Consider the following 9846-nt stretch of genomic DNA (forward strand, 5'->3'; position numbering starts at 1 on the left):
TCATGCATTTACTGTTTTTTTAGCTATAAGACCCTCAAATTGAAAAGCACTACAAATGAACTCCGAAAAGGTTGAAAGTTGGCATGTTATCATCATTTTACCCACATGGCATGTGCAAGAAAGTAGAGAGGCTTACGGCAAAAACTGGATGCACTTTGTGTACAAAACGGACAATCTCTTTCGAAGTATCAACGTTTCATACGGAAACTCGTGTGTTACAAAGTGATTTCATTTTTTTGAACTTATTTTAACTCCATAGTTTTTTTGTGTTCAAAATGCACCATTCAAAGCCACATCATCAATTTTCAACCGTTTCTAACTTCATTTGTTATTTTTCATGCATTTACTGATTTTTTCAACTATAAGACCCTCAAATTGAAAAGCACTACAAATGAACTCTGAAAAGGTTGAAAGTTGGCATGGTATCATCATTTCACCCACATAGCATGTGCAATAAAGTAGAGAGGCTTACGGCAAAAGCTGGATGCACTTCGTGTACAAAATGGACAATCTCTTTTGAAGTATCACGGTTTCATACGGAAACTCGTCTGTTACAAACGGATTTCATTTTTTGAACTTATTTGAACTCCATAGTTTTTCTGTGTTCAAAATGCACCATTCAAAGCCACATCATCAATTTTCAACCCTTTCTGACTTCATTTCTTATTTTTCATGCATTTACTGATTTTTTTCAACTATAAGACCCTCAAACTGAAAAGCACTACAAATGAACTCTGAAAAGGTTGAAAGTTGGCATGGTATCATTATTTCACCCACATAGCATGTGCAAGAAAGTAGAGAGGCTTACGGCAAAAACTAGATGCACTTTGTGTACAAAATAGACAATCTCTTTCGAAGTATCAGGGTTTCATACGGAAACTCGTCTGTTACAAAGGGATTTCATTTTTTTGAACTTAGTTGAACTCCGTAGTTTTTCGGTGTTCAAAATGCACCATTCAAAGCCACATCATCAATTTTCAACCCTTTCTGACTTCATTTGTTATTTTTCATGCATTTACTGATTTTTTTCAACTATAAGACCCTCAAATTGAAAAGCACTACAAATGAATTCTGAAAAAGTTGAAAGTTGGCATGGTATCATCATTTCACCCACATAGCATGTGCAAGAAAGTAGAGGGGCTTACGGCAAAAACTGGATGCACTTCATGTACAAAACGGACAAACTCTTTCGAAGTATCAGGGTTTCATACGGAAACTCTTATGTTACAAAGGGATTTTGTTTTTTTGAACTTATTTGAACTCCATAGTTTTTCTGTGTTCAAAATGCACCATTCAAAGCCACATCATCAATTTTCAACCCTTTCTGACTTCATTTGTTATTTTTCATGCATTTACTGATATTTTTCAGCTGGATAGAGATAAGTGACCAAATTAATAGTAGTTCATCATCACATTAAAACCAAAGTACATACATAGTTCAAATTTAACAACATATAGCTCTCTAGAGCATCTAGTTAAACCATACATTGAAACTATGTAAAACCTTTCAATGCAACAACAAATGCGATCATAATCACAACTAAGGTAAGAATTGATCCAACGGCATAATGATACAAAGCCTCGGTATGAATGGCATATTTTCTAATCTTTCTAATCTTCAACTGCATTGCATCCATCTTCATCTTATGATCATCGACAACATCCGCAACATGCAACTCCAATATCATCTTCTCCTCCTCATTTTTTTATTTTTTCCTTCAAGTAATTGTTTTCTTCTTCGACTAAATTTAACCTCTCTACAATAGGGTCGGTTGGAATTTCCGGTTCAACCACCTCCTACATAAAAAATCTATGTCACGTTGGTCGGCATAATTGTCATAAACAATAAATGAACCAAATAGTTATAAAAAGATAATATATACCACATTCGAATCATAGACAGGACAAGGGCCGACGGGGGAGGATACCAGAACCATCGCACTATATAATAACAAGGAATAATAAAAGTAAGAAAATTAGACAAGTATCCATCTCAAGTAAGAATTTTTTTTCTTTCAAAAAGAAGATAAGAACAAGAGGCTCACCACGGTGGTGCCTGCGACGAGATCGGCACGGGCGATCGACGGCGGTGAATACGGGGAACGGACATGACATACTGCTAAACCTGGAAAAATCTCGGGGAAAATGGAGCTCCGAGGTCGTGTTTCGAGAGAAGAAATATTAACTAGTGTGGCTCGGACATTTCATCGAACACCTCATGTGCATAGGAGGTGAGCTAGAGCACCCAAATGCCCTCTCCTCGCCGGCCAGCAAAAAACAGAGCACGGTGGAGTGCTCTGCTCGCTGGCGATGGGCTATATATAGGCAAATCATTTGTCCCGGTTCGTGGCTGGAACCGGGACCGATGGTTATGGGCCAGGAGCGAGGCCCATTGGTCCCGGTTCATTCCTAGAACTGGGATAAATGGGTCCATACGAACTGGGACCAAAGCCCGCGAGGCCCCGGGTGGCCTCATGGGCTCGCGAACCGGGACGAATGCACCCATTGGTCCCGGTTCGTATAAGAACTGGGACTAATGGGCTGGCCAGGCCCAAACGAAAGCCCCTTTTTCTACTAGTGGTAGGGCCTAGTATTGTTGCTTTTGTTCCTTTCCTTGCTTTATTTGTTTGCTTCTATTTTTCCCCTTGTGCTTGGGATGCTAAACTTACCTGTCTAGATTAATTTATTTGCTTGGCAGACTGAACTTGTCTATTTCTTGGGATGTTGGGCTTAAGAAATATATGCAAAACATTAATTTTGTCAATTAGTTCATATAATTTATCGTTTGAGTTCCACCCATTGCATTCTTCTGCTAAGTTTGTTTTTACCCAAATCTCACAGTTTGTGGATCTGTTTTTTGTTGCAGTTATGCGCCGGTTGGACGGCGTTCAGGCGCAACCCCGGCACCCACTGAGTATCGCCTCTGCTACAACCTCCCTCGGTGAGCTCCATCTTCCTCCTGCTCCTCTGCTTCAGCTACTGTATGGGGCATGGCCGTGGCTATGTTATGTGGTGCTCGTCTAGTTGATGCTCTATGCCCTACTCATGCATCAGTTCCTACTTGAGCTCTGTAGTTGTGGATCCATGCTATTCTACGGTTTGCATGCTACTGTTCATGTTTACTTGCTATCATAGGAGCTCATGTGATGCTCTGGTTTACATGTGGATGCCCTGGTCCTATAGCTATGCTCCTGGATTTGATTTCGAATGCGTTTTGGGTCGTTGGATCTTGCCCGCCCGTTGGATCAAAAAGAGACACTTAGCTGGCGCAGGGCTATGATGATCGGTTATGGCTGATATAAGCATGCTCTCTAGCAATCGAGGCGCTTGTGGGTATTAAGTTTGATCTCCCCTTGTTTCTTTAAGCCATTTTGATCATGTGCTTATTTTAGTGGCTCTGCCCTTAGATGGTAATTTCTGATGAGTGATAACCAGGGCAGTTTCACCCTTGTGAGAACACATTGATCTGGTGATGGAGACACTAGGGGAAGGGTCATGATCGAGCAAAAGCGAATCTGAGCCCATTCAAATGCAGTTCTGGTCTCAAGCATAGTGTGCTATGTTGTTGCCATTCTGAATTTGTATTTAGCGCCTCTTTGGTTTATAGGAACTTAAGAACACATCCAGAAATAAGAACCACAGTAGGTTCCTGGCTCTCTCAGAGTTTAGCGAGTCTCGGTCGTCCAATTGAACTGCTTGATGCGTTTCCGGCCGTAGTATCTCACGGTGGGACGAGCTGGGTTGTTGGATCGAAGCCGTTGCACTGTAGCAATGAATCATTACCATGATATGTGCTGCCAGTCGGCGCGCTCCAGCGGTCAAATATGTCGTGCCACTTCCGATAATTATCGTGCCCTGCCGAGGGCATTTTCATCTTTTCAGCTTTTACCCCTGTGTGTGCTAGCTCCTGGTTAGTCTGTGCGTCGATGAGGTGAAGGAGGCCATTCTTTCTAGGGCGGTGATGATTAACCGTGACTGAAATACATGTGCATTTGAGCAATCGAGGCACCTATGGGTATCAAGTTGGATCCTCCCTCTTGTCTCTCGAATCCTTTTTGATCAGGTGATACTTATTGTTCTGTCCTTGGATGGCCACTCTTGTTGAGAGGTAACCAGGGCAGCTCCATTGTATAAACAGATTGATCTGGTGATAAGAGATGACGGGAGTAGGTTATATGATCGAGGAAAGGTGAATCTGAGCCCACCATGCAATGGACCCTTTATTTGTATTTAAAGGTGTCGCTTATTTATGCTCCACTGTTTATAGCCGTCTTGTGTACAGATTTCTTCTCTTTCATATCTTTATTGCATATAATTTGTTCTTGATATTTATTGTTTGTTGTTGGTCCTTGATTTAATCTGGTTAAATGTAGGTTGAACTTTATTATGCTAGACAGACTCACTCCCAATATTTATAATTGTCTTATGTAATGATTTCACTGATGTACTGTTAGCATCTTGATGTGATAATTTGGTTACTTAGTTTGTTTTTGGTTCAATTGGTCTCTTAGTTACTTCCTCGGTCCACATGGCTGCCACCGAATAGATTTTATGTATTTTTGTATATTTTGCTCAAATCCCATGCACCATTTATGCCTTTTCTATACATTTTTAAAATTCTGAGCTTCATGAAAGTGGAACATTTCTGTTCTCTTGTTGGTTATAAAGATAGCAGTTCGCATGTTCTTTTTATTCTTACTATAATTTTGTAATTGCTTTTCCCTGTATCTTTTAAGCATTGAAGGGCACAACTAATTTGTTGTTGGTTTCTTTGTGGTGTATCGATTATGGGTTGCTGTGCCACATGACCGACATGGATTATGTCGATGTCTAAACCATGTATGGGCCTGACCCCGACGGTACCTGAATACACCGCCCTGGTTACTATCGGCCCTTCCCGACCAACATGGGTTGCTGTGCCACATGACCAACTCCACTTTGCCCTCAAGTTTTGTTTTTATGTTATGTTCAGCACAACGACTGCCTCGAATATTCAAGTACCATCAAGAAAAAGTTCTATTGTTTTTGTTTGGCTGGCAGTCCATATGCTGGTCCTTTTAATGGAGATGGCAATTCATAAGGTGCTGGTGCATCTTGTGCAACGAAGCTTTAGTACCAAAGCATTTGAGTAAATCAAATTAATAATCTCTTTTCTGGGTTCTGGAATGATATTTGGAACAATTTAATACTCTCCATGAGATTTTTAGTTCATATCCTGGATAGTAGAAAACATAGCAAAGTATTTGGTGTCCAGTATAGTATTTTGGGAAGTTCTAGGACCATGTTCATATTTTGGACTTTTTAGGCATATTTTTCTATGACAGTGTTCGTCTTCAGTTTTATCTAAGCTTTTTGGGCATTGTAGGTTGCTTGTTAAAGTTCAAATCAGTAGGCACTTTACTATCTGAGAACCACATCTGGGAAAGATCTGGTCCTGCTTTAGTTACAAGTGTTGGAAATATGCCCTAGAGGCAATAATAAAAGCATTATTATTATATTTCCTTGTTCATGATAATTGTCTTTTATTCATGCTATAATTGTGTTATCCGGAAATCGTAATACATGTGTGAATAAATAGACACCAACATGTCCCTAGTAAGCCTCTAGTTGACTAGCTCGTTGATCAACAGATAGTCATGGTTTCCTGATTATGGACATTGGATGTCATTGATAACGAGATCACATCATTAGGAGAATGATGTGATGGACAAGACCCAATCCTAAACATAGCACAAGATCGTATAGTTCGTTTGCTAGAGTTTTTCCAATGTCAAGTATCTTTTCCTTAGACCATGAGATCGTGTAACTCCCGGATACCGTAGGAGTGCTTTGGGTGTACCAAACGTCACAACGTAACTGGGTGACTATAAAGGTATACTACGGGTGTCTCCGAAAGTGTCTGTTGGGTTGACACGGATCAAGACTGGGATTTGTCACTCCGTATGACGGAGAGGTATCTCTGGGCCCACTCGGCAATGCATCATCCCAATGAGCTCAAAGTGACCAAGTGTCTGGTCACGGGATCATGCATTACGGTACGAGTAAAGTGACTTGCCGGTAACGAGATTGAACGAGGTATTGGGATACCGACGATCGAATCTCGGGCAAGTAACGTACCGATTGATAAAGGGAATTGTATACGGGGTTGCTTGAATCCTCGACATCGTGGTTCATCCGATGAGATCATCGAGGAGCATGTGGGAGCCAACATGGGTATCCAGATCCCGCTGTTGGTTATTGACCGGAGAGCCATCTCGGTCATGTCTGCATGTCTCCCGAACCCGTAGGGTCTACACACTTAAGGTTCGGTGACGCTAGGGTTATAGGGATATGAATATGCAGTAACCCGAAAGTTGTTCGGAGTCCCGGATGAGATCCCGGACGTCACGAGGAGTTCCGGAATGGTCCAGAGGTAAAGAATTATATATAGGAAGTGCTATTTCGGCCATCGGGACAAGTTTCGGGGTCACCGGTATTGTACCGAGACCACCGGAAGGGTCCCGGGGGTCCACCGGGTGGGGCCACCTATCCCGGAGGGCCCCATGGGCTGAAGTGGGAGGGGAACCAGCCCCTAGTGGGCTGGTGCGCCCCCCTTGGGCCTTCCCCCTGCGCCTAGGGTTGGGAACCCTAGGGTGGGGGGGGCGCCCCACTTGCCTTGGGGGGGCACTCCACCCCCCTTGGCCGCCGCCCCTTTGGGAGATTGGGTCTCCAGGGCCGGAGCCCCCCCCCCTCGGGGACCCTATATATAGAGGGGGGAGGGAGGGCAGCCGCACCCATGCCCCTGGCGCCTCCCTCTCCCCTCCAACACCTCCTCCTCCTCCTCCTCCGTAGAGCTCGGCGAAGCCCTGTCGGAGTACTGCTTCTCCACCACCACCACGCCGTCGTGTTGCTGCTGGAGCCATCTTCCTCAACCCCTCCTTCCCCCTTGCTGGATCAAGAAGGAGGAGACGTCACGCTGACCATACGTGTGTTGAACGCGGAGGTGCCGTCCGTTCGGTGCTAGGATCTCCGGTGATTTGGATCACGTCGAGTACGACTCCCTCATCCCCGTTCTTTGAACGCTTCCGCTCGCGATCTACAAGGTATGTAGATGCATCCGATCACTCGTTGCTAGATGAACTCATAGATGGATCTTGGTGAAACCGTAGGAAAATTTTTGTTTTCTGCATCGTTCCCCAACAACAAGATCCACCATTTCAACTCGTAGAAATTTTGTTGGGGAAGTCTACACATGTCTATAATTACTAACTCTGCATAATTGTCTTCTTACACCGTAGTTTTTTTGATACAGTTGAAATTCATTTGTCACCGAACCATAGTGCAGAGGAACATAGAGTTATGCACAACTGCAACTCACTATCACATCTTGAGTGCAGCACCATAGGCTCACATGTGTTTGCCCCCTTGAATTTGACCAGGCATATTGAGTACTGCATGCATAGGGTTAACTTGTTGCGGCACCACGGTGTGAAGCCAATTCTTGTACTTGATGGAGGCTTTTTTTCCAATGAAGAGCGAACAAGAGGTCAAACGTGCAAGGTATGCTCTTCTTTGAGGGTAATAGTCTAATGTGTTTCAGCTGTCAAGATTCTTTGTATACGAGCTACTATTGTGGTCATCTGGGGCTCTCTACCTATGTAGTGCAGTTGTAGTATCATTACCTAATGTTAAATCTCAAAGTAGTCATTTTACAGTATTATTTACTGGATGTTAATCATGCAATCGTTCAGGTCACGAAAGGAAAATCTTGAGCGTGCCAGGGAACATGAAGCAACTGGGAATTCCCGTGCTGCTTTTGACTGCTACCAGATAGGTGTTGACATTACATCTAAAATTGCTTTCGAACTGATCCAAGTACAGATGTTAATTCTTTGTTACACTACCAATTTGTTACCACCTATTTAAAGTAGTTTCTAATAGCTTGAGAATGCTTGGTTGGATTTTCTATAAAATGTTTTAGGAGGTGCTGCAAGATTGATTTGCATTGTTCTTATATATGATTTTCGTATTATTATATTTTGAAGTATTTTATTATTATTATGGAATCCCTAGAAGGAGGAGTTAGATGCAACATTTGTATCTTTTGTCCAAGTCTTGAATGGTCCAGTGAAAATCTTGGTATATGTAGTTTCGAAGCCCTGTCGGAGTACTGCTTGTCCACCACCACCACGCTGTCGTGTTGCTGCTGGAGCCATCTTCCTCAGCCTCTCCTTCCCCCTTGCTGGATCAAGAAGGAGGAGACGTCACGCTGATCGTACGTGTGTTGAACGCGGAGGTGCCGTCCGTTCGGCGCTAGGATCTCCGGTGATTTGGATCACGTCGAGTACGACTCCCTCATCCCCGTTCTTTGAACGCTTCCGCTCGCGATCTACAAGGTATGTAGATGCATCCGATCACTCATTGCTAGATGAACTCATAGATGGATCTTGGTGAAATCGTAGGAAAATTTTTGTTTTCTGCATCGTTCCCCAACAGTGGCATCAGAGCTAGGTCTATGCGTAGTTCTTTTGCACGAGTAGAACACAATTTGTTGTGGGCGTAGATGTTGTCAACTTTCTTGCCGCTACTAGTCTTATTTTGCTTCAGCGGTATTGTGGGATGAAGCGGCCCGGACCAACCTTACACGTACGCTTACGTGAGACCGGTTCCACCGACTAACATGCACTAGTTGCATAAGGTGGCTGGTGGGTGTCTGTCTCTCCCACTTTAGTTGGAGCGGATTCGATGAAAAGGGTCCTTATGAAGGGTAAATAGAAGTTGACAAATCACGTTGTGGCTTTCACGTAGGTAAGAAAACGTTCTTGCTAGAACCCTATTGCAGCCACGTAAAACTTGCAACAACAATTAGAGGATGTCTAACTTGTTTTTGCAGCAAGTGTTTTGTGATGTGATATGGCCAAAGTTGTGATGAATGATGAATGATATATATGTGATGTATGAGATGTTCATGCTATTGTAATAGGAATCACGACTTGCATGTCGATGAGTATGACAACTGGCAGGAGCCATAGGAGTTGTCTTTATTTTTTGTATGACCTGCGTGTCACTGAGAAACGCCATGTAAATTACTTTAATTTATTGCTAAACGTGTTAGCCATAGTAGTAGAAGTAATAGTTGGCGAGCAACTTCATGGAGACACGATGATGGAGATCATGATGATGGAGATTGTGTTGGGGAACGTAGTAATTTCAAAAAAATTCCTACGCACACGCAAGATCATGGTGATGCATAGCAACGAGAGGGGAGAGTGTGATCTACGTACCCTTGTAGATCAACAGCGGAAGCGTTGACGCAACGTAGAGGAAGTAGTCGTACGTCTTCCCGATCCGACCGATCCAAGTACCGTCACTCCGGCACCTCCGAGTTCTTAGCACACGTACAGCTCGATGACGCTCCCTGGGCTCTGATCCAGCAAAGCTTCGGGGATGAGTTCCGTCAGCACAACGGCGTGGTGACGATGATGATGTTCTACCGACGCAGGGCTTCGCCTAAGCACTACAACGATATGATCGAGGTGGAATATGGTGGAAGGGGGCACCGCACACGGCTAAGGAACGATCACGAGGATCAACTTGTGTGTCCTAGGGTGCCCCCTTGCCTCCGTATATAAAGAATCCAAGGGGGGGTGCGGCCGGCCCTATGGAGTCGCGCAGGAGGAGTCCTACTCCTACCGGGAGTAGGACTCCCCACCCTTTTCCTTGTCCAAGTAGGAAAGGTGGAAGGAGAGGAGGAAAGGGGGGGCGCCGCCCCTCCCTCCTTGTCCAATTCGGACTAGGGGGAGAGGGGGCGCGCGGCCTGCCCTGGTATCCCCTTCCTCTTCTCCACTTTAGGCCCATGAGGCCCAT

This window comes from Triticum dicoccoides, chromosome 2A, assembly GCF_002162155.2.
Source record: "Triticum dicoccoides isolate Atlit2015 ecotype Zavitan chromosome 2A, WEW_v2.0, whole genome shotgun sequence".
NCBI lineage: Eukaryota > Viridiplantae > Streptophyta > Magnoliopsida > Poales > Poaceae > Triticum > Triticum dicoccoides.